This window comes from Sturnira hondurensis, unplaced genomic scaffold (genome assembly GCF_014824575.4).
Source record: "Sturnira hondurensis isolate 20B ecotype Veracruz unplaced genomic scaffold, ASM1482457v3 Scaffold0015509, whole genome shotgun sequence".
NCBI lineage: Eukaryota > Metazoa > Chordata > Mammalia > Chiroptera > Phyllostomidae > Sturnira > Sturnira hondurensis.
In genome coordinates, this window is record NW_028088140.1 from 12,251,093 (window position 1) to 12,276,304 (window position 25,212).

The window sequence follows — 25,212 nt, forward strand, 5'->3', positions numbered from 1 at the left end:
CCCAAGAGGTGTCAAGAGGGCATGGTAAAGAAATGAAGGCATCTTATGCAGAAGGAGAAGGCAGACATGTAGTGTGGGAAACCTCAACCTGAATTTTAATTATGAGCTATGATTCTGTAAGATAACAGATAGTGGTCAAATATGAGACTGTCCTGAAATAAATGAAGATGTTTAAATATAAAATTATTTAATAAAACCTTTTTCAGATACTGTGTACCATAAAAACATCCTGCCATGATACTACCCCAATCTATTTTTTCAAAGAAAGCTTCTTTAGGTTTCCAGAACCATATGTAAAATATTATAAGATTTATACTTATCTGAAAAATTTCAACAATGTCTTTTTTTCTAACGTAAATGTCTAGAGGGCCTGAGTTCAGTAAACAATAATGAACAAAAATATAGCCTAAGTAGTATGATATGATACAAGCTGTTTCAAATTTATATCATACTAAACATTATGTATTATTTATAAAAACAAATGTGTATTTAAAAAGGTAAAAATATGAACTATAAAAATGCACATCAACTTAGGACTGTACTTCCTACTGCAGATGAAAAAGAAAAAAAGCAACTGAGAAGGAGAACAAAGAAGGCTTTATATTTAGTACTAAAAAAACCTGAAGTAGGCATAATAAATTAAAACCATAATGAGATACCACCTCACATGGGTCAGAATGGCCATCACAAATCAGTAACCAAGTGTTGAGAGGATGAGGAGAAAAGGGAACCCTAGTGCACTGTTAGTGGGAATGCAGACTGGTGCAGCCACTGTGGAAAACAGTATGGAATTTCCCCAGAAAACTAAAAATGAACTGCCTTTTGACCCAGCAATTCCACTGCTGGGACTATACCCTAAGAGCCCTGAAACACCAATCCGAAAGAACCTATGCACACCAATGTTCACAGCAGCACAATTTATCACAGCCAAGTGCTGGATGCAAACTAAGTGCCCGATGCAAACTAAGTGCCCATCAGCAAATGAGTGGATCAAAAAATGATGGTACCCTGGCTGGTATAGCTCAGTGGATTGAGCGCGGGCCTGCGAACCAGAGGATCGCGGTTCGATTCCCAGTCAGGGCACATGCCTGGGTTGCAGGCCGATTCCCTGCAGGCCAACTCCCAGCAGGGGATGCATGAAAGGCAACCATACATTGATGTTTCTCTCCCTCTCTCCTTCCCCTCTAAAGATAAATAAATAAATAAAATATTTAAAAAAACATGTTAAAAAAAATGATGGTACATTTACACAAAAGGAAATCCTCAAAGCAGAGAGAAAAAACAGAGCTTATACCCTTTGCGACAGCATGGATGGAACTGGAGAGCATTATGCTAAGTGAAATAAGCCAGGCAGTGAGGGACAAATACCATATGATCTCACCTTTAACTGGAACAAAATCAACAAAAGAAAAAAGCAAACAAAATATAACCAGAGTCATTGAAAATAAGAACAATCTAACAATAGCCAGATGGGAGGGGGGAGGGCATAGAGGGCAGAAGGTTTCCAGGTACTACTATAAAGGACACATGTACAAAAGCAAGGGGGAGGATGAAAGCAAAGGAGGGAGGTGGGTTTGGAGGGGGTGGGAGAGAGGGGTGGTGAGAAAATACAGACAACTGTAATCGAACAACAATAAAATAATTAGAAAAAAAAGATTCTAGAATGTGGGAAAATTCCAAGGTTGATATGGGGCCCATTATGCTGAATCTTAGTAAAATAGTAACTGAAAATAATGATGATGGTAATAGCATTAAAAACTACTGTCTACCTGCATTAATAATTCCCACAACATTATGTCTGTAGAAAGATGAAAGAACAGGTAGAGATTTTCAGAAAACTAAGATCAGGTAGTCAGGAGAGGTAAACAACACAAATCTACTTGTAGAAATCTACTTGTAACTGACTGTAAAATGTGTGCCCCTAACTCTCATTTGACACTGAAGTTAATAATAATATGAGTATCAGAAGGCACTAATGTATATATGAGTATCACAAGGCACTGATGTATATATGCCTGCCTGTCATTTATGCACCCATCTATCAAATCAGCCCAATGAAAACTAATATATCACACCCAAAGAAAACACCATAGAGTATAAAATTCTAGGCCAGACACATTAAACTCAAAAATTAAAATTCACTGCTAGCAACTGACTTAAGAATTCCCAAATTAAAAACAAAATGTAGAACTTCCAGTGAAGACAGAGGCATAGGTAGACACACTGTGTCTCCTGTACAACCAAAAGGAGAACTATAACAAATTAAATCGAACTGTATGAAAGCCCAACAACCAAGGAGTTAAAGAAGAAACATTCATTAAGACTGGTAGGAAGGGTGGACACAGGCAGCCAGGTGGAGAGAACATGAGGCAAGGCTGGGGCTGGAGGACCAGGCAAGGTGGCAGCTGGAGGACTGGGCAGTCCCACATTCACATGCAGATAAACCAGGAGGAACAACTGAAGAGCGAGACAGACTGCACAACCCAGGGTTTCAGTTTGGGGGAATAAAGCCTCAAAGTCTCTGACTAAAAACACCTGTGGGGGATGAAGTGGGAAGAGAAACTCCCAGCCTCACAGGAGAGTTTGCTGGAGAGACCCACAGGGTTCTAGAATGTACACAAACCCACCCACCCGGAATCAGCACCGGAAGGGCCCAATTTGCTTGTGGGTATTGGGGGAAGAAACTTAAAGCAGGAAGAGAGCAGAGCAAGTGGCACTGTTCCCTCTCGGAACCTACGCCCCCCCACAGTGTCACAATGCAGGGACATGAGTTACCTCGCCCAGGTGAACACCTAAGGCTCTGCCCCTTACTACATAACAGGCTCACTGAGACAAAGAAAAAATGGCCCAAATGAAGGAATAGATCAAAGCTCCAGAAAGAATACAATTAAGCTATGAAGAGATAGCCAACCTATCAGATGCACAGTTTAAAACACTGGTAATTAGGATGCTCACAGAATTGGTTGAGTATGGTTGCAAAATAGAGGAAAAAATGAAGGCTATGAAAAGTGAAATAAAAGAAAATGTACAGGGAGCCAACAGTGAAGGGAAGAGAAATCAGTGCCTCTCTTTGTTTTTAGTGAAAATCAACAATTTTCACTGAATCATTGATTTTCATTTCACTTTGTTTCAGTGAATTCAATGGTTTGGAGAAGGAAGTAAAACATTCTACCAGAATGAAGAAAGCAGAATTCAAAAATATGAGGAGAGGCTTAGGAACCTCCAGGACAACAGGAAATGTTCCAACACCTGAATCATAGAGGTGCCAGAAGAAGAAGAAGAACAAGAAATTGAAAACTTATTTGAACAAATAATAAAGGAGAACTTCCCCAATCTGGCCAAGGAAATAGACTTCCAGGAAATCCAGGAAGCTCAGAGAGTCCCAAGGAAGTTGGACCCAAGGAAGCACACACCAAGGCACATCATAATTACATTATGAAGACTAAAGATAAGGAGAAAATCTTTTTTATAGTGTAATTACCTTTTAAAAAGATTTTATTTATTTATTTTTAGAGAGAGGGGAAGGGAAGGAGAGTGGGAGAAAAACATCAATGTGTGGTTGTCTCTCATGTGTCCCCTACTGGGGATCTGGCCTGCAACCCAGGCATGTGCCCTGACTGGGAACCCTTTGCTTCACAGGCTTGTGCTCAGTCCACTGAACTACACCAGCCAGGGCATAAGGAGAAAATCTTAAAAACAGCAAGAGAAAAGAAGAGAGTTACCTACAAAGGAGTGCCCATAAGACTGTCAGCTGATTTCTCAAAAGAAACCTTGCAGGCTAGAAGGGACTGGAAAGAAGTATTCCAAGTCATGAAAGGTAGGGACCTACATCCAAGATTGCTCTATCCAGCAAAGCTTTCATTGAGAATGGAACAGCAGATAAAGTGCTTCTCAGATAAGGTCAAGTTAAAGGAGTTCATCATCACCAAGCCCTTATTATAGGAAATGTTAAAGGGATTTATCTAAGAAAAAGAAGATAAAAAAATATGTACAGCAAAATGATAGCAAACTCACAATTATTAACATCCACACCTAAAACAAAACAAACTAAGCAAACAATTAGAATAGGAACAGAACCACAGAAACGGAGATCACATGGAGGGTTATCAGAGGGGGAGTGGGAGGAGATAGATAGGGAAAAGGTACAGAGAATAGGTAGCATAAATGGGAGGTAGAAAATATACAGGGGGAGGTTAAGAATAGTATGGGAAATGGAGAAGGCAGGGAATGCAGGTGCGAGGGGGTGTGCAGGGTGGAGGGAAATAAAGGGGGGTAAATGGGACAATTGTAACAGCATAATCAATAAAATATATTTAAAAAACAACTAACAAATTGTAAATCCAAGAGAATCAGAGATCCCAAACAGAGTTTTAGCCCAAACATGAAAAACAAACATGAGAAGTTGGCACATTATATTCAAATGTGTGAAAACAAAAAATAATTAATAAAATCCTGATAGTAGAGAAAAAAGAAACGTGACAGGAAAAAAAGAGAAGGGGAGCAAGTAGGAGGATCTGTCATCTCGCACTATCTCCCAGAACCAAATAGGAAATAAAAACAAAGAGAGGCACAGCCACCTGAAATAAACACCCAAAGGCTACCTGAAGAGGCAACTCTTAAACCAAGGATGGGAAGAAACCATGTCCAGATGAGTAGGAAGGGGGGATGTGAAAGGGGCTTGCATTGCTCCCAGGGGTGGCAGGCTGAGGTATGGTGCTACTGTGGGAGCTTCCCCTGAGAGGAGTGGAGCCTGAACCTTCAACAAGACTCCCAAGCACAAAATGCCAGTGCCAGGATGAGATGACCCTGTAGTATCCAGTGGTTACTGTGTAGCTGCAGGGTTTTGTCTGTAGGAGAGAGACAGAGTCCACTGGGAGAAAAAGCCACTGTTTTTTTTTCCTATGGGGCCAAAGCACACATTCATTGTTTGCAGCCATTCACCTCGGGCTCAGGTGAAAGGAGGGTGGTGCAGACTGGAGTCACCTGAGGAGAGTCTGGAGAGGGAGGCTTTGGGGAGAGATGTTGGGGAATGCCTACTGGATTGCCTGTGCCTACATGTATCTCAATACTGCAGCAGCCATTTTTCTTGAGAAGAGCAAGCCCCTTCCAAGGATAAAAGAATTACCCCACCCTGTGGGAAACCAACTGCCCCATCCTCTGGGATCCTGCCTACCCTACCCTATGGAATTCTGCTGGACCACCCTGCATCTTTTTTACCCCTTACTTTGCCCCACCCTACATCTTAACCCCTGCTGAGGAGACAGCAATAGGCAGTCTCTGAGTGTGTCAGAGATTGGCTTTAGGGTGTAGCCGTTCCACACATGTTTCTGGGAACCAGACCCGTGCTCCCCCCTCACAGGAGAGCCACAGAAACACCCTCCTGGTTTCCAGCAGACCCATTCTCTGGGATCTGGAGGCCCCATCTGCTTTCCTACTAGGAGCTCTGCCCTGCTGAGTTCAGGAAAATAATCTGTGACAGACTCAGCAGTGTGTTGTGGGGATGGGGGATTAACCCACCATCTTCCCTGAAGTCTGAATAGTACCTGCAATGTGAGATCCAGGGATCCCCATCCTTGTGATTCCGCCAGAAGCCCTCTCAGAAACAGTTGGGTCAGCAGCTAGACTAAAACTGACAGAAGGTCAGTAGGCAGAGGCAGGAGGCAGTAGACCCTATGCTGCATTTGGAGGATTGCTGATCCACACCTGTACCCTGAGCTGAAAAAAGCCAGCCTACAGTATAGCAACACCCACCCAGGGCACAGCCAAGCCTGGAAGAGGCAGTCACAAAGTGCTGAGGGCTAGACATAGACATAATCTGATACTGGCTTACACCAGCTTCAGGCAACAACAGAGCCAAATCCAAAAAAAACGCAGTAGGTGAGCACTCAAATCAGCTGAAACAAATTCACTTACTGTAACTTGCCATGCATAAAGAACATTTTTGAGGGAAAAATAAGGATGTGCATTATACATGGGAGGTACTAATTCCATATAAATGTTTTTAATTCTTTTATTTATACTCACACATTAAAATGCAACTAAACATGGGTGTACATTATACATGGGAGTGCATTATACACAGCAAAGTTCTTTTACATTATTTTAATTTTTTGAGCATTTTTATTATTTTTTCTTCATTTTCCTTTTTTCTCAATTTTTCTTTCATATCTCCTATTTTACTCTTCCTTTTTCTTACTCCATTTCCCCCTTCTTTCCTTTCTTCTTATTTTTCTTTCCCTTTCTGTTTTCTTTTTTGGTGTTCCCCTTTTGATTCCTTACTTTTATTGCTTCTCTTCCTTTTCTCCTCTCATAATCATTTTCCTTTCCTTTGATCCTCTTGTATACTTTCTTCCTTTTACTATTCCATTTCTCTTTCCACTCTTATTATCCTTTACTCTTTTGTTGTTGATTTTGCTGTTGTTTTTCAGGGATTTTTTTTTAACTTGATTTAGGTCTGGTTTTGTGTGTGTGTGAGTTGTGTTGTTTTGTTCTGTCAGCAACTATACAAAAGCATGAAAGATGTAAGTGGGGGTTGAATCTTGCAGTCAGTCAGCAGGAGGGAAGATCCCACCAATGAATATGCCAACAACAATCAAGACCCAAGTACAACAGGAGAGCCCACATAACTCACACAAAGGACATTTCTAGAGCATCCAGCTCAGGGGATAAAGGAGAGGGCAACACTGAGTCCCACAGGACTCCTACCACATAAATGCACCTCATGAAGACAGGGAGTCAAAACAGATGTATTAAATACATAGAAACAAAAAGAGTCAGTTAAAATGGAGAGACAAAGAAATAACCCCCTGCCTGGCTGGGTTAGATCAACGGATTGAGAACCAAAGGGTCACTGGTTCAGTTCCCAGTCAGGGCACATGCCTGGGTTGTGGGCCAGGTTCCTATGTTCCCGGGGTGGGGGTGTGTGTGAGAGGCAACCACACACTGGTATTTCTTTCTCTCCCTCTCTTTCTCCTTCTCTTCCCCTCTCTTTATGAAATAAATAAAAGATCTTTAAAAAAAAAAAGAAAAGAAATAACCCCCCAAAGAAAAAAAAGCAGGAACCCTAGAGAAAGGGCTAAATGAAATTGAGGCAAGCAATTTATCAGACATACAGTTCAAAGTATTGTTATAAGGATGCTTAAAGAACTTAGTGAGAACTATAAGGGACTCAGTGAGAATTACATCAGCATAAAAAAGGACATAGAAACTATGAATACGAACCAGCTGGAAATGAGGAATGCATATCTTAAGTGAAGAATACCCTAGGAGGAATTAAAAGCAGGGTAGATGAAGCAGAGGATTGAATCAATGATTTGAAAAATAAGGTAGAAAAAAAACCATCCAACTAGAGCAACAAAAAGAAAAAAGACTGAAAAAGAATAAGAATGGGTTAAGGGCACTTTGTGATAATGCGAAACATAACAATATCCACATCACAGGAGTAGCAGAAGTAGAAGAAAGTGAGCAAGAAATAGAAAACCTGTTTGAAGAAATAATGACAGAAAAATTCCCTAACCTGGTGAAGGAAAAAGTCACACAAGTTCAGGAAACACAGAGAATCCCAAACAATACGAACCCAAAGACACCCACACTAAGACACATCATATTAAAATGGCAAAGTTTTTAAAGATAAAGAGAGAATCTTAAAGGTAGCAAGAGTGAGTAAGTTATCTATAGGGAGGTACAATAATGCTGTCAGATGATTTCTCAACAGAAACACTTCTTACAAGAATGGCTTAGCATGAAGTATTCAAAGTAATGAAAAGCAAGGATTTGCAATTAAGACTACTCTATTCAGCAAGGCTATCATTTAAAATTGAAGGCAAAATAAAGAGCTTCTCAGGCAAAAGAGGCCAAAGGTGCTCATCAACACCGAACCAGCACTCCAAGAAATGTCAAAGGGACTGATTTAAAAGAAGAAATAGTAAAAGATAGAGGAACATAGGGAAAAGGAATAAAATGGCAATGAATAAGTACCTACCAATAATAACCTTAAATGTAAAAGGATTAAATGCCCTAATCAAAAGATACAGGTTAGCAGAATGGATAAGAAAACATGAACCATATAGGCTGGCTATGAGAGACCCACCTCGGAACAAAAGATTTACACAGCCTGAAAGTGAACAGATGGAAAAAATATTCCATGTAAATGGAAATGAAAAAAAGCTGGGGTAGTAATACTTATAAGTGACAAAACAGACTTCAAAACAAAGGTCATAACAAGAGACAAAGTAGGTCACTACACAATACCAAAGGAATAAATCCAACAAGAGGATATAACCCTTGTAAACATATATGCACCCAAAATAAGGAACACATAAATATATAAAAATCTTGCTGGACTTTAATGAAGAGATTGACAGCAATACAGTAATTGTAGTGGGTTTTGACACTCCAATGTTACCAATGGATAGATCTTCCAGATGAAAAATCAACAAGGACACAGTGACTTTAAATGACACACTAGTTCAAACAGATTTAATTGCTTTTAAAGAACATTTTATCCCAAAGCAACAGAACACATATTTTCCTCAAGTGCACGTCCATCATTCTCAAAAAGAGACCACATGGTAGGACATAAAATAAGTCTTACCAAATTCAAGAAAACTGAAATCACATCAAGCATTTTCTCAGATCACAATGGCATGAAACTAGGAAGGAACCTCAATAAAAACATTCAAACACAGGAGGCTAAATTAGCATGTCATTAAAAAATGTATGGGTCATCAATGATTTCAAGGAAGAAATCAAAAGCACCTAGACACAAAATGCACACACAACAATCCAAAATCTATGGAACACAGTGAAAGCAGTTCTGAGAAGGAAGTTCATAGCATTACAGTCCTACCTAAAGGAGACAGAAAAAAATCTCAAATAAACAATCTAACTCTACACCTAAAAGAACTAGTAAAACAACAAAAAACAAAGCACAGAGTGAGCAGAAAGAAGGAAATAATCAAAATCAGAGTGGAAATAAATGACATAGTGAATAAAAAAACAGTGTAAAAGACTGATGAATTCAGGAGCTGGTTCTTTGAAAAGATAAATAAAATAGACATACCTATAAACAGACTGATCAAGAAAAAAAGAAAAAAGACTCAAATGAATAAAATCAGAAATGAAAGAGGGGAAGTGATAACTGACACCACAGAAAACAAAGGATTGTAAGAAAATACTATGAACAACCATATGTCAAGAAAATGAACAACCTGGGCAAAATGGATAAATTTGTAGAAATATACAGTGTTCTAAAACTGAATCAGGAAGAAGCAGAAAACCTGAATAGACCAATAACAACAAATGAACTTGAAGCAGTAATAAAAAAACTCCCGACACACAAAAGCCCTGGATCCGATGATCTTACAGGTGAATTATTACCAATCATTCAAAGAAGTAGTAACATTGTTTCTTCTCAAACTTGCAAAAAATCCCAAGGAGAGGGAAGACTTCCAAGCTCTTTTTATGAGTCCAGTGTTACCCTAATTCCAAAACCAGGCAAAGACACAACAAAGAAATAAAAGCATAGTTGGTAAAATCCTCAATAAAATATTAGTAAACTGAATACAGCAATGCATTAAAAACAGCATGCACCACGATTAAGTAGGATTCATCATGGGGATGCAAGGATGGTACAGTATTTGCAAATCAGTAAATGTGATACACCACACAAACAAAATGAAAGATAAAAATCATGTGAGCTTGAGGAGATCAGGAAAGATGGCGTCGGAGTAGGACAAAGGATTTCGCTTCTCTCCACGCACCAGAGAAGGACCTGGCTGATCTGCGGAAGAGCACAGCAGATGCCAAACTGGGACCCAGCATATAAGAAGGCAGGACTCCAGAGACTGTAGCGGACACTGAATGACCAGAGGTTGAGGAGAGGAGATGACCGCAGATCAACAAGGTACGAGAGAGCAGCGCAGAGGTGGTGGCGGGCCCCCTGCCAGGCCGAGCCAGGGCCCTGGCCAGCCACCCAGGTCTCTGAGAGCCGAGGGTGGGCAACACCGTCTCTGGGAGAGAACTGGTCACTGGCACCACCCCCGTCTGGCAGGGCGCAGGTTGGAAAACACCATAAGAGATTGGTCTGCCAGTAGTGGCAGAGAGAGGAGTGAGCATTTGGAAGCACACCAGACAGCTCTGATAACCCGTGGAGTCAGGTTGCCGGCTTGGGAGAACTGAGAGTTGCCAGAGCACTCCCTGCTTCGAGGGGCCCGTGCCTGCCTGAGAGCAGTCCCGGGGGTCTTGGGCTGCTGGCAAGGCCTCCAGAAGGGGGTCAGTTGCGAACTCCATCCCTACTCAGCCGGCACAAACCAGCTCCATCCCTGCTCCCCTGGTGGCGCAGACCAGCTCCATCCCTGCTCAGCTGGCGCAGACTAGGAGACACTGTGAGTCAAGCATTGATCTTCGGCTTGACCGGCTGCAAGTCGCCCGGGCGACCCGTGCCATCGACGGCGCCTGCTCCTTCAGCCTCTCGCGCCTTCCCAGCCCCCCAGCTTCATTGACCACCGGTCCCGCGCCCCTCCCGGGCCCCAGGTTTCCTCGACCGCGGGTAGCGCGCACCTTCCCGCCCCCGGGGCGACCCGCGCCATTGCCTGCATCTGCTCCCTCAGCCGCGCGCGAGCCTTCCCAGCCCCCCCCTCCCCCGGCTTCGTTGACCACCAGTCTGGAGGGCCTTCCCGGCCCCGGTTTCGTTAACCGCCGGTCCCCTGCACCATCGCCGGAGCCTGCTCCTTCAGCCGCGCGCACCTTCCCGGCCCCCCGGCTTCATTGGCTTTGGGGCGCACGCCTTCCCGGCCCCCCGAGGGGCCGCGAGCAGGCTGTGTACTGGGGGAACTGCCAGTCTCCCCTGCTTTTCCGGTGGGGCGGGGTCTGCGCCGACCCTTGGCTTGGGGAATTGAGAGTCGCCCAGGTAATCCCTGTGGCACAGGACCTGCACCTGCTGGCGAATAAATTCGGGGAGTCTGGCTGCTGGCTGGGCCCCTGGAAGAGAGGCAGTCGCCAGCTTCACCCCTACTCAGTCGGTGCAGACAGGGAAACACAGGGAGTCAGGCTGTTGCTGTTGGTTTGGGAGAATTGTGAGTTGCCCTGTGTATTCAGACACAACACAGGGAAAGGTCCACACCCAAGACTACGAGAATAAGAAAGCCAGGCTGGGAGCACGCACCCTCATGTCAGACCAGGGCTGGGAAGCCTGGGAGAAAATCCGCTCTCAGTAGGGCGCGGGTGAGAGGCGCCAGTCTGGATCTTGGGGGGTACTGGCAAGACCAGTTGAGTGTACCACGAGAAGAGCCACAACAACAGCCCCTCAGGCTGCTGCAGTTAGTGAGACCAGACGGTTTGACTCCTTGGACACCAAACGGAGGAGCAGTGGGAGCAGAGAAGACCAAGATACCTACAGGAGACTGCACCACTGAATTCCACAGGTATCCTCCACAGAAGTTCACGCCATAAACTCAGGGTACCAGAACAGATCAATCTAAGAAGCTGAGGCCAACGAGAAGAGCAGCACAAACAATGGGGAGACAAAGAAACAATCCCCAAATGAAAGAAAAGGAGGAAGCCTCAGAAAGAATGTTAGATGAAACAGAGGCAAGTCAACTATCAGATGTGGAATTCAAAGCACTGGTTATTAGGAAATTCAAAGAGCTTACAACGAGCTACCAGAAACTACAGGGGAGCTACAATGAACTCTCCGCAAACTATAACAGCATGAAAAAGGAAATAGAAACCATCAGCAAAGGCCAAGAGGAAATGAAAAATACAATTTCTGAATTGAAGAACACAGTAGAAGGTATGAAGAGTAGGACTGATGAGGCAGAAGACCACATAAGCGAGCTCGAAGACAAGGTGGAAAGAATCTCCCAGACGGACCAGGTAATGGAAAAGAGAATGAGAAAAAATGAGGAGAGTCTAAGAGAAATGCAAGACCATATGAAACATAGTAATATCCCAATAATAGGAATACCAGAAGGGGAAGAAGAAGAACAAGGGATAGAAAACCTACTTGAAAGAGTAATAACAGAAAATTTTCCTAAGATGAGGGGAGAGAAAGTCACACGAATCCAGGAATCCCAGAGAGTCCCAGGCAGGTGGAACTCAAAGAGGCCTACTGCAAGACACATCATCATGAAAATGGCAAAACTCCAGGACAAAGAGAGAATCCTAAAGGCAGCAAGGGAGAAAAAGGAAGTAACATACAAGGGGGTCCCAATAAGGTTGGCTAATGATTTCTCAACGGAAACATTCCAAGCAAGAAAAGAATGGCAGGAAATATTCCAAGTAATGAGAAACAGAGGCCTACAACCAAGACTGCTTTATCCAGCAAGGCTCTCAATCAAGATAGAAGGCCAAATAAAGAGCTTCCAAGACAAAAGAAGTCTAAAAGAATACGCCTCCACAAAACCAGCTCTACAAGAATTAATAAAAGGGCTGCTTTAAGGAAAGGAAGGAAAAGAGAGAGACAGAGAGGAACACAGGTACATAAATAGCAATGAATAAGTACCTTTTGATAATAACTTTAAATGTAAATGGATTAAATGCACCAATTAAGAGACAAAGAATAGCTGAATGGATAAGAAAGCATGACCCACACATATGCTGCCTACAAGAGACCCACCTCAGGACAAAAGACCACCACAGACTGAAAGTGAAAGGCTGGAAACAAATTTTCCAAGCAAATGGACATGAAAAAAAAGCCAGGGTGGCAATCCTCATATCAGACAAAATAGACTTCAAAAAAAAGGCTATAAAGAGAGACCCAGAAGGTTACTTCATAATACTCAAGGGAAGAATCCACCAAGAAGACATTAACATCATAAATATATACGCACCCAACACAGGAGCACCCAAATATATAAAGAAAATCCTAGAGGACCTCAAGAAAGATATTGACAGCAACACAATTATAGTAGGGGATTTTAACACCCCACTGTCAAAAATGGACAGATCTTCCAAACAAAATATCAACAAAGATATAGCAGCATTAAACGACACTCTAGAAGAAATGGACCTAATTGATATATATAGAGCCATCCATCCCAAAGAAACTAAATACACTTTCTTTTCAAACGCACATGGAACATTTTCAAAGATAGATCACATGATAGGACACAAAACCAGTCTCAACAACTTCAGGAAAATAGAAATCATACCAAGCATCTTCTCTGATCACAAGGGACTGAAATTGGAAACCAACCCCACAGGAAAAAACCCAAAACACCCAAAATCATGGAGACTGAATGGTAGGCTATTGAACAATGAATGGGTCAAGATTGAAATTAGGGAGGAAATCAAAAAACTCCTTGAAACAAATGAAAATGAACTCACCACAACCCAAAATTTATGGGACACAGTGAAGGCAGTCCTGAGAGGGAAGTTCATAGCGATACAGGCTCACCTAAAGAGGATAGAAACATTTCAAACAAACAACCTAACCCAACGCCTGCAAGAACTCGAGGAACAACAACAAAGACAGCCCAGAGCAAGTAGAAGGAAGGAAATAACCAAGATCAAAGCAGAATTAAATGACATAGAGACTAAAAGCACAATTCTAAAGATCAATGAATCCAGGAGTTGGTTTTTTGAAAAGATAAACAAAATAGACAAACCTTTAAGTAGGCTCATTAAGAAAAGAAGAGAGAGGACACAAATAAACACAATCAGAAATGAAAGAGGAGAGATTACAACTGATACCACAGAAATAGAAAGGATTGTAAGAAATTACTATGCGGAACTGTATGCCAAGAAATTTGAAAACCTGGGTGAAATGGACAAATTTCTAGAAAAATATAATCTTCCAAAACTCAATGAAAAAGAAGCAGAAAACCTGAACAGGCCAATAACAGCAAATGAAATTGAAGAAGTAATCAAAAAACTCCCATCACACAAAAGCCCTGGGCCAGATGGTTTCACAGGAGAATTCTACAAAGCTTTTAAGGAAGAGCTAACCCCTATTCTTCACAGACTATTCCAAAAAATCCAAAAGGAGGGAAAACTCCCCAACTCTTTCTATGAAGCCAGCATCACCCTAATCCCAAAGCCAGATAGAGACACAACAAAGAAAGAAAATTACAGACCAATATCACTGATGAACATAGATGCTAAAATCCTCAACAAAATATTGGCAAATCGCATCCAACAATATATCAAAAAGATCATACACCACGACCAAGTGGGATTCATCCCGGGGATGCAAGGATGGTTCAATATACGCAAATCAATAAATGTAATACACGAAATAAACAAAAGCAAAGACAAAAACCACATGGTCATATCAATAGATGCGGAAAAAGCTTTTGATAAGGTACAACACCCATTTATGATAAAGGTACTCAGCAAGGTGGGAATAGAGGGAACATTCCTCAATATAATAAAGGCCATATATGAAAGACCTACAGCCAACATCATACTCAATGGGCAAAAACTAAAAGCTTTTCCACTAAGATCAGGTACAAGACAAGGTTGCCCACTTTCACCACTTCTATTCAATATAGTATTAGAAGTTCTAGCTGCAGCGATCAGACAAGAAAAGGAAATAAAAGGCATCCAAATCGGAAAGGAGGAAACAAAACTGGCATTGTTTGCAGATGACATGATAGTGTACATGGAAAACCCTATAGCCTCTACCAAAAAACTGCTGGAACTAATAAATGAATTTGGCATAACAGCGGGATACAAAGTTAATATCCAGAAATCAAAGGCATTTTTGTATACCAACAATGAAGCAGCAGAAGCAGAAATCAGGAAAAAAATCCCATTCGATATAGCAAAAAGAAAAATAAAATATCTGGGAATAAACCTAACCAAGGAGGTAAAAGACCTGTATGCAGAAAACTACACAACACTGAAGAAAGAAATCAAGGAAGACACAAATAAATGGAAACATATACCGTGTTCATGGATTGGAAGAATTAACATCATCAAAATGTCCATACTACCCAAAGCAATTTACAGATTCAATGCAATACCTATTAAAGTACCAATGGCGTATTTCACAGACATAGAACAAACACTTCAAAAATTTATATGGAACCAGAAAAGACCCCGAATAGCTGCTGCAATTTTGAGAAAGAAGAACAAAGTAGGAGGGATCACAATACCTGATATCAAACTGTATTACAAGGCCACTGTAATCAAAACAGCCTGGTACTGGCACAAAAACAGGCACATAGACCAATGGAATAGAACAGAGAGCCCAGAAATAAACCCAACTCTCTACAGTCAATTAATATTCGACAAAGGGGGCAATAACATAAAATGGAGTAAAGACAGCCTTTTCAACAAATGGTGTTGGGAGAACTGGACAGCTACATGCAAAAAAATGAAACTTGAGCACCAACTTACACCATACACCAAAATAAATTCAAGGTGGATAAAAGACTTAAATATAAGCCGTGAAACCATTAAAACCCTAGAGGAGAGCCTTGGCAAGAAAATCTCAGATATTCCACGCAGCAATATTTTTACTGATACGTCCCCTAGAGCAAGGAACATAAAGGAAAGAATAAACAAATGGGATCTCATCAAAATTAAAAGCTTCTGCATGGCTAAGGAAAACAGTATCAAGATACAAAGAGAAGCAACAGCTTGGGAAAACATATTTGCCAATGATACCTCAGATAAGGGTTTAATCTCCAAAATATACAAAGAACTCATTCGGCTCCACTCAAAGAAGACAAGCAACCCAATCAAAAAATGGGCAGAGGACTTGAACAGACATTTCTCCAAGGAGGACATACAGAGAATCCAGAGACACATGAAAAGATGCTCGATATCACTAGCTATCAGAGAGATGCAAATTAAAACCACAATGAGATACCACTTAACACCAGTCAGATTGGCTATCATAAACAAAGCAATAAACAACAAGTGCTGGAGAGGTTGTGGGGAAAAGGGGACTCTGGTCCACTGTTGGTGGGATTGCAGACTGGTACAACCACTATGGAAAACAGTATGGAATTTTCTAAGAAAACTAAAGATGAACGTGCCTTTTGACCCAGCAATTCCACTCTTGGGAGTATATCCTAAGAACCCTGAAACACCAATCCAAAAGAACCTATGCACCTCGATGTTCATAGCAGCACAATTTACAATAGCCAAGAGTTGGAAGCAACCTAGATGCCCATCGGTAAATGACTGGATCAAAAAACTATGGTACATTTACACAATGGAATTCAATGCTGCAGAAAGGAAGAAGGAACTCCTACCCTTTGCAACATCATGGATGGAACTGGAAAGCATTATGCTGAGCGAAATAAGCCAGGCGGTGAAAGACAAATATCATATGATCTCACCGTCACCAGGAATCTAAACAAACCAAACAAGGAGGCAAAATACAACCAATGACACTCAAATATGGAACAGGCTGTCAGGATCCAGAGGGGAGAGGGGAGAGAATCATAGGGGAAAAGGGAATGGACTCACATGAGCACGTATAAAGGACACATGGACAATAACTAAGGGTGGCGGGTGGAAAGGTGAGGGAGGCGGGGAGCATGGGGTGGGGGGCGGGTAGGGTTGGGAATATAAGACAGAAACCTGTACTTGAACAAGAATTAAATAAAAATTATATTTAAAAAAAATCATGTGAGCTTATCAATAGATGTGGAAAAAGTATCTGATAAAACATAGCACCCATTTATTATAAAAAACTCTCAACAAAGGGGGAATAGATGGATCATACCTAAACATAATAAGGGCCACATATGAAAATCCTACAGCCAACATTATACCCCATAGGCAAAACCTAAAAGCATTTCCCAGGAACAGGACAGGATGTCTGCTTTCACCACTCTTATATTTAACTTAGTACTGGAAGTCCTAGCCACAGCAATCAGGGAAGAAGAAGAAATAGAATCCATCCAAATTAGAAAGGAGGAAGTAAAATTGTCATCATTCAGAGATGACATGATATTGTATACAGAAAAACCTATAGGCTCCACCAAAAAAAAAAAAAAAAAAACAAAAAAAACCCAAAACCAAACTCTCACCCAAAAAACAAAACAAAACTACTAGACCTAACAAATAAATTCAGCAAAACAGCAGGATACAAAATCAATACTCAGAAATTGATGGCATTTTTATACATCAGTAATGAACTGTCAGAAAGAGAAACTAAAAAACAATGTAATTTACTCATGAAAAAAAAAAGGTACCTATGAATAAATTTAACCAAGGTGGTAAAAGACCTGTACTCAGAATACTAAAGGGCATTGAAAAAAGAACGTGAGGAAGATACAAATAAGTGGAAACATATATTGTGTTCATGGACTGGAAGAATTAACATCATTAAAAAGCCCATACTTCCCAGAGCTATTGTAGACTCAAGGAGATGCCTATTAAAATACCAGTGGTATTTTTTACAGATCTAGAACAACTATTCCAAAAACTTGTATGGAACCAAAAGAGACCCTGAATATTCTCAGCCATCTTGAGAAAGAAAAACAAATATGGAGGGATCACAATAACTGATATCAAACTATACTATAATCAAAACATCTGGTCCTGGCATAAGAACAGACACACAAATCAATGAAACAGAGAGCCCAGAAATAAACCCATGGTCAATTTATGGTCAATTAATATTTGATATAGGAGGCAAGAACGTACAATGGAGTGAAGACAGTGTCTCCAATAAATGGTGTTGGGAGAATTGGTTTAATACTTGGGAAAAAAATGACACTAGGCCATCAACTTACACCATACATTAGAAAAACTAAAAATGGATATAAGACTTAAATATAAGTTGTGATGCCATAAAAATTCTGAGGGAAAATTCAGATACCTCACATAGCAATAATTTTGCTGATATATATCCTAAGGCAAGGATATATATCATCCTTCGTTCAAAGGGAAAAATAAACAAATGAGACTCCATCAAATTAAAAAGCTTCTGCACAGCTAAAGAAACCAGCATCAAAATGAAAAGGGGAACCAATTGTATAGGAGAACATATCTGCCAATGATACAACAGACAAGGGTTTAATATCCAAAATATACTTAGTGCCTCATGCCAGAGCATCCTGGCCTGGAACCATTGCCTAGCCTCTGCTTGTGGGCTGCACAGTGGGGGGGAAATATATATATATAAAGAACTTATATGACTCAAAACCAGGAAGATAGACAATTCCATTAAAAATAGGTAAAGGATCTGAATGGACACTTCTTCAAGGAGGAAATATAGATGGTTCACAGACATATGAAAAAGTGTTCAACATCACTAGCCAACAGAGAGATGCAAATTAAAACCACAATGAGATATCACCTCATACCTGCCAAAATGGCCATCATTAACAAATCAACAAACAACAAGTGCTGGCAAGGATGTGGAGAAAAAGGAATCCTAGGAATCCTAGTGAACTATTGGTGAAAATGCAGACAGTGCAACCACTCTGGAAAACAGTGTGAAGTTTCCTCAAAATATTAAGAATGGAATTGCCTTTTGTTCCAGCAATTCCATTTCTGGGAATATATCCTAAGAATCCCAAAACAACAATTCAAAAGAATGTATGCACCCCTATGTTCATAGCATAGTTATTTACAATAGCCAAGGTCTGGAAACCACCTAAGCGCCCATCAGTAGATGAGTAGATAAAAAAGCTGTGGTACATTTACACAATTGAATACTATGCAGCAGTAAAAAGGAAGGAATTCTTACCTTTTGTGATGCCATGGATGGAAGTGGAGACTATTATGCTAAGTGAAATAAGCCAGTCAGTGAAAGACAAATACCATGTGCTCTCACTTATAAGTGGAATCTGATGAACAAAATAAACTAATGAACAAAACAGAATCAGAGGCACAGAGACAGGGACAGACTGACAACTGTAAGAAGGGATGAGGGAGGTGGTGACTGGCTGAAAAAAGGTGAAGGGAAGAGTCAAAGAACATATATGCATGATCCATGGACATGGACAATGCTGTGGGGATTGATTGTGGGAATGGGGGGGGTGGGTTGGGTGGAGGGGGGCAAACGGGGAAAATTGGGACAACTGTAATAGTATAAACAATACACTATTTTTTTAAAAAGAGAATATATAAGACTTTTTAACAGAAGAAAATGGAACAGCATCTTTAAAGTATTAAAAACCGAAACAAACTAGAAACAACCTAGAATTCTATACCTAGAGAAGAGTATTTTTCAAAATGAAGGTATATGGGAGGTTGGGGAAAATCGAAGGATTGAGCAAAAAAAAAAAAGTATATTAGTCTACTAGGGCTTCAATAACAAGCTACCATAGATTGGGTGGCTTATTGACAAGTTTATTTTCTCACAGTTCTGGAAGTTAGAAATTCAACATTTAGGTGTTGGTAGGACTGGTTTCTTCTGAGGGCTCTCTTCTTGGCTTATAAATGATTGCATTCTTGCTGTGTCCTCTCGTGTTTTTTTTTTTTCCTCCTCTGTGAGCACAGACCCCTGATGTCTCATATATGTCCTAATCTTCTTTTCTTATAGGGTCACCTGTCAGACTGGATTATGCCCACACTATCAGTCTCATTTATAGTCCCTATCTTCAAACATAGCCACAGTCTAGAATCTATGGGTTCAATGAACTTTGGGGGTCACAATTCAGCCTGGAACATCCCATGCTCTCTAGCCCCCAAATCATGGCCTTACATGCAAAACACATTCAACCCCATTCCCAAAGCCCAAAAGTCTTAACCCATTCCAGCATCAACTCTAAGTTCTAAATCTCATCAAAATATCATCGAAACCAAATGTGGGTGAAAGTCAAAATATGATTTATCCTGAGGCACAATTTTTTTAGTTGTGAACATGTTGAAATCAGAGGAGTTATCTACTTCTAAAACATGATGGTGGGAAAGAGGTAGGGCAGACATTTTCATTCCAAAAAGGAAAAATTGGAAAGAACAGAAAGGGATTATGGGTTTCAAGCAAGTCCAAAACCTAGTAGGGAAAATTCCATTAGATTTTAAGGTTTGAGAATAATTCTCTTTTGTTGGATGCTCTGCCCTCCAGGCTTTCTGGGATGGCAGATCCAGCCCTTTGGCCCTCAGTGGCAGCCTGGCCTATTGAAACCAAGGAGGTAGCTCTACCCTCTGGAACCAAGGAGGAAGAGAGATAATCTTGCACCCTAGACCTGTGCCCTCTGGGCTGGCAGATATATGCTGTATGTAAGACACTCACTTTAAATACAAAGACAGAGCTTGGAAGCAAATATATGGAAAAAGACTGACCAGGTACTCACTAATTTAAAGAGAGATGGAGTGGTTACATTAATATCAGACAAGGCAGATTTCAGAGCATGGAATATTACCAGCTTTGAAGAGAGACATTACATAATGATAAAAGAGTCAACTCATTAAGAAGACCTAACAATCTTTAACATGTATGCACTTAATAATAGCTTCAAGACACATAAAGCAAAAATTAATAAGGTAAGAAAATAAACAAATCCATAAATTTAGTTGGTATGGTAGCCAGTTTCTAAGAAGGCAAAGAAAAAAAACAACTCTGGGAAATCTTTAAAGTCCATTCAGGTTATATTTCTATAAGCCAGTCAGTTAGAAATTATAGGGTCATGATGCAGGATGGAGTCTAAGTGGTTCCTGACATCAACAGTCAGATTACCTAAAGCTACTAAATTACACTGAGGAAATTATCTCGAGTCACCAATAAATAACCAGCTAAGCATATATGAAGCATTCTGGACATGCATAGTATCATGTGAGGTAATTTAGAAATACAAGACATGGTTCTGGCAATGAAGAAACTTATCTAGCTGGAGGATTAAGAATCACAAATATGAAATACAAAATTATAAAGTCACTAGAATTCACATACTCATTTAAGTTATTGAGCAAGTAACAAGTAGCTGGTACTAATTTCAAGGTGAAAATGATCTGGCTCATGTCCTCAACAGAAAAGTCTAGAATGGGAGAGAGACATGAAAATATTTAAGTCTATTATAGGTACTATGGCAGCCCTAAAGAGGGAGCAGCACATTGAGCGGGGGGGTTTCAGGAACAGAATGCATGGAAAAAAATCATGTCTGAGCTGAGTTTCAGAACTCAGATTTTTATTTAGGTATTTCCTGGGTAGGAAAGGTAGAAAAGGGTACTTCAGGCAGAAGAGTCAGCATGACTAAATGGACAGAAGCATGAAAGATCTAAGTAGTTTAACAGTTAAAAAAATTGTAAGTGGTCTGGTATGCTTCAAGGATAAGGTGGGAAGGGATGCACATTTAATCATTAGGCCAAATGAAAGAAGGCTTTGTGTGATATGATAAGGAATATGAACTTTATCCTATCCTCCTGATTTCCTCTTACTCTCTCTCATTCATTCAATAAATATTTTTGTTTTTTAAAAATATATTTTATTGATTAAACCATTACAGTTGTTCTATTCCATCTTCATTCCCCTCCACCCTGCACACCCCCTCCCCCACCATTCTCCCCCTTTAGTTTATGACCATGTGTCTCAAGTTCTTTAGATTCTACATTTCCCCTACTATTCTTGCCCTCCCCCCTATCTATTTTCTACCTACCATCTATGTTACTTATTTTCTGTATCTTCTCCCCTCTTCTCCTCCTCCCACTCCCCTGTTGCTAACCCTCCATGTGTTCTTCATTTCTATGGTTCCACTCCTGATCTAGCTGTCCTCTTGGTTTGCTTTCATTTTAGGTGTGGTTGTTAGTAACTGTGAGTTTGCTGCCCTTTCACTGTTCATATTTTTATCTTCTTTTTCTTAGATAAGTCCCTTTAACATTTCATATAATAAGGGCTTGGTGATGATGAACTCCTTGAATTTGATCTTATCTGAGAAGCACTTTATCTGTCCTTCCATTCTAAATGAAAGCATTGCTGGATAGAGCCATCTTGGATGTAGGTCTTTGGATTTCATGACTTGGAATACTTCCTTTCAGCCCCTTCTTGCCTGTAAGGTCTCTTTTGAGAAATCCACTGACAGTCTGATGGGAACGCCTTTGTAGGTAACTGTCCCCTGATCTCTTGCTGCTTCTAGGATTCTCTCCTTCATTTTCATCTTGGCTAATGTAATTATGATGTGCCTTGGTGTGTTCCTTCTTGGGTCCAAGTTCTTTGGGACTCTCTGAGCTTCCTGGATTTCCTGGAAGTCTATTTCCTTTGCCAGACTGGGGAAGTTCTCCTTTATTATTTGTTCAAATAAGTTTTCCACTTGTTGCTGTTCCTCTTCCCCTTCTGGTACCCCTATAATTTGGATTTTGGACCGTTTAAAGATGTCCTGGAGGTTCCTAAGCCTCTCCTCATTTTTTTGAATTCTTGTTTCTTTATTCTTTTCTCATTGGATGTTTCATTCTTCCTTCTGATCCATTCCACTGATTTGAGTCCCAGTTTCCTTTCCATCGCTATTGGTTTCCTGTGCATCTCCCTTCATTTCAATTAGTTTAGCCTTCATATGTTCCTCTAATTTGTGACTATAATCAACCAGTTCTGAGAGCATCCTGATGACCAGTGTCTTGAATTGTGCATCTGAGAGGTTCGCTATTTCCTGGTCGCTTAGAGTTATTGGCTCTGGGGCTTTGAGTTCTTCTTGAGCCATATTTTGGACCGTTTGTGCCTGTTCCGTATCAGGATCGGAGCCCTAGGTGTTCACCAGAGCAGGGCAACTCAGTCGCTGGGTTGTGACGCTGTATGTCGGGCTTCCTCTGCTGCCTTCTGCCACCACCTCGTGCTGTGCCGTGTGTGCGCGAATGTGCGACCACGGTCAGCCCACTGCTGGATTCGCTACTGGGGCCTTCTCGGTCCATCTCACTGCTCACTTCCCTGCCGGTTTATCTGCAAGGAATGTGTGACCGCAGCCAGCCCCCTGCCCCGAGGCCTCACTGGGTCAGCCGGACACAGGGCTGCCTGGGCATCTGAGGTCGGGGGATCTTTCTTGCCTGTCCCTGCTCCGCTGCTGGCTCCACCCCTCTTACCGGTGCTGGTTCAACAGTTCGTTGTTGTTGGACTTCTGTATAGTTCAATTTCCTGTTCTTTGGTTTCGTCTTTTTTCTCCAAACCTTTGTTGTATTCAAACTTGGTTGTGGGAGAAGGCACGGTGTTTCCACCTACGCCTCCATCTTGGTGGAAGTCCTCATTCAATAAATATTTATCAAGCAGATCCTATGTCACCGGCATTGTTCTTGGTGCAGAGGATACAGCATTGAAAAGGATAGACAAGGCTCTTGTCCTGCCCTCATGGGGATGCCATTTGAGGGAGCATGGTAGCAGTGAAATGCACTGGACATACAGAGTTCAATAACACAAATGTCAGTCACAGAAGGCTCTACATCTCCAAAAGAAAAATATAAACAGAACATACGCACAAAATAAACTATGTGTATCTGGCAGTGATTCATATCTTATGTTTCTGGGGCTTCAAAAACTGAAATCAAACTGTGATCACAATACTGTCAGAGGCAAGTCATTTTGTATTAGAGGTCATTTTTCTCAATAGTTATTCCCTAGTTATTCTCTCAAATTTTTACTTGAGGCAAGGGGGCAGCATATTGGTTGATCTCTCTAACAATCTTTAGCAGTCATGGAGAAGCTCATCGAAGGTGGTGGTAGATGCTACATTCCTTCACAGATGATCTAAGTCACCTGTTTCACAGGAAATCCTGCTGGAGATACTATTCCACATATCTCAAGCAATAACTTCAGTAATGGAAGCAAATACTCAATCAAGGAGAACACGACAACATCAACACAAGTCATGCATGTAAGCAAAATTATTTTGAGAATCACAGTAGCTTGACTGTAACATAATGTGCAATGGCAAATCTATTAATGAATTTCTCGTTTCATTCATTCAAAACTTTCTGAAAAATTCTTAGTTTGAAATTTTCTATCTTGGTCTCATCCTGAAGATATTTTTTGCCCTTGGAAAGCTGAGTTAAGTCCATTCGGACATACTGAAAAATGGGACTGAGAATAAAAATACTTTTTTCCATTTCAAAGACAAGCTGTTTACAAAGAAATAATTGAATGTCAATTAAACTTTGACACACCACTATGTTAGTGCTTTAAGAAGCACTGTCTTTCTGCAAAATTTTGAAGTAAAAGCTTCTAAAATTAAAACCCATCATGCTCTTTGTATCTAGTGGGCTTTCCATTGCATTTTCACAATATGGTTATTAATACCAAAAGGAGATATTAGGATTCCATTTAATTCTGTCCTTTATACTTTCCCTCTTTCAAGAAGAAAGGAATTAAAATTTCTTCAGCAACATGCTAAATTTGAAAGGTAGTTCTTATCTTTTCACATCAAATAAATAAGGCAAATAACTAATCAGGTGGCTAACTATGTCTATTATTAGGCAACATATACTCCACGGGGAAGGAAGCACAGCTCTTAGATTCTAGTTCATCTTTCTCGACCTGTGAGTCATCACTGCTATATTTAACATCACAACTATGAGAGGTTTTGTATTAAACACAGTTTTCCTTCACTTATTATGAATAACAGATAATGTTTTACCAAACAGGAAGCATTTGGCTGAAGAATAGTATATATATATATATATGTATTTATATATATATCATCTCTTCAAATTCTGATGAAGAGTTTTAGTAAATTTACAACACTTAAACTAGAAACAGAAGAGCTTAGAATTAATGTTTTAAAAACTATTTTATTTCTTTTTCTATTTCTAAGTATTTATTCATTTTTTCCTTCTTTCACTTTGCATATCTGTTCTTTATCCCTATCCTCATTCTGTTTTCTCTTTATTTAATTCATAGTTTTTGTCTCCAGACTAACCTTCTCATTTATTTGTTGAACTAGAAAAAAATCACAACATAAAAAAAGTGAATCAACAGGCAACAGTGATCAGAAAACACAGCATGGGGATGATAACCTAAACGAATTCATCTAATGGTTCTTTTCTTAAAAACTTAGTATGTTGTAACCCATAGTTCCCCAGAGACAAGTAAAGATATGTGCTACTGACTTGTCAGAAATCTCTTACCCAAGTATCCTTAACTTAGACTTTCCTTCAGGGGCTATAATTATTAGTGTCCATCACTTCTATGAAATAATTCATGGCATGTGAACAGATTGTCCTTTACCCTCTTCCATCTAAATTACCCTTTCTGATACTTGAGCAAGTTATACTGAGGGAAGAATAAAGTAGCACTTCCTTCACATGGTAATTCCTAGTATATGTTGAAGAATGAACCACTGGTAAGAATCTTGAATATGAGCACTAAATTCTCCAAGGTAGCTTTTA

The 25,212-nt window shown here is 40.4% G+C and overlaps 1 protein-coding gene across 1 annotated transcript in view; it reads right to left on the bottom strand.

The window, feature by feature from the left end:
* Positions 1-25,212, bottom strand: part of ERC1 (ELKS/RAB6-interacting/CAST family member 1) — a 549,219-nt gene that overhangs the window by 48,745 nt on the left and 475,262 nt on the right. The gene's annotated exons all lie outside the window — the stretch shown is intronic.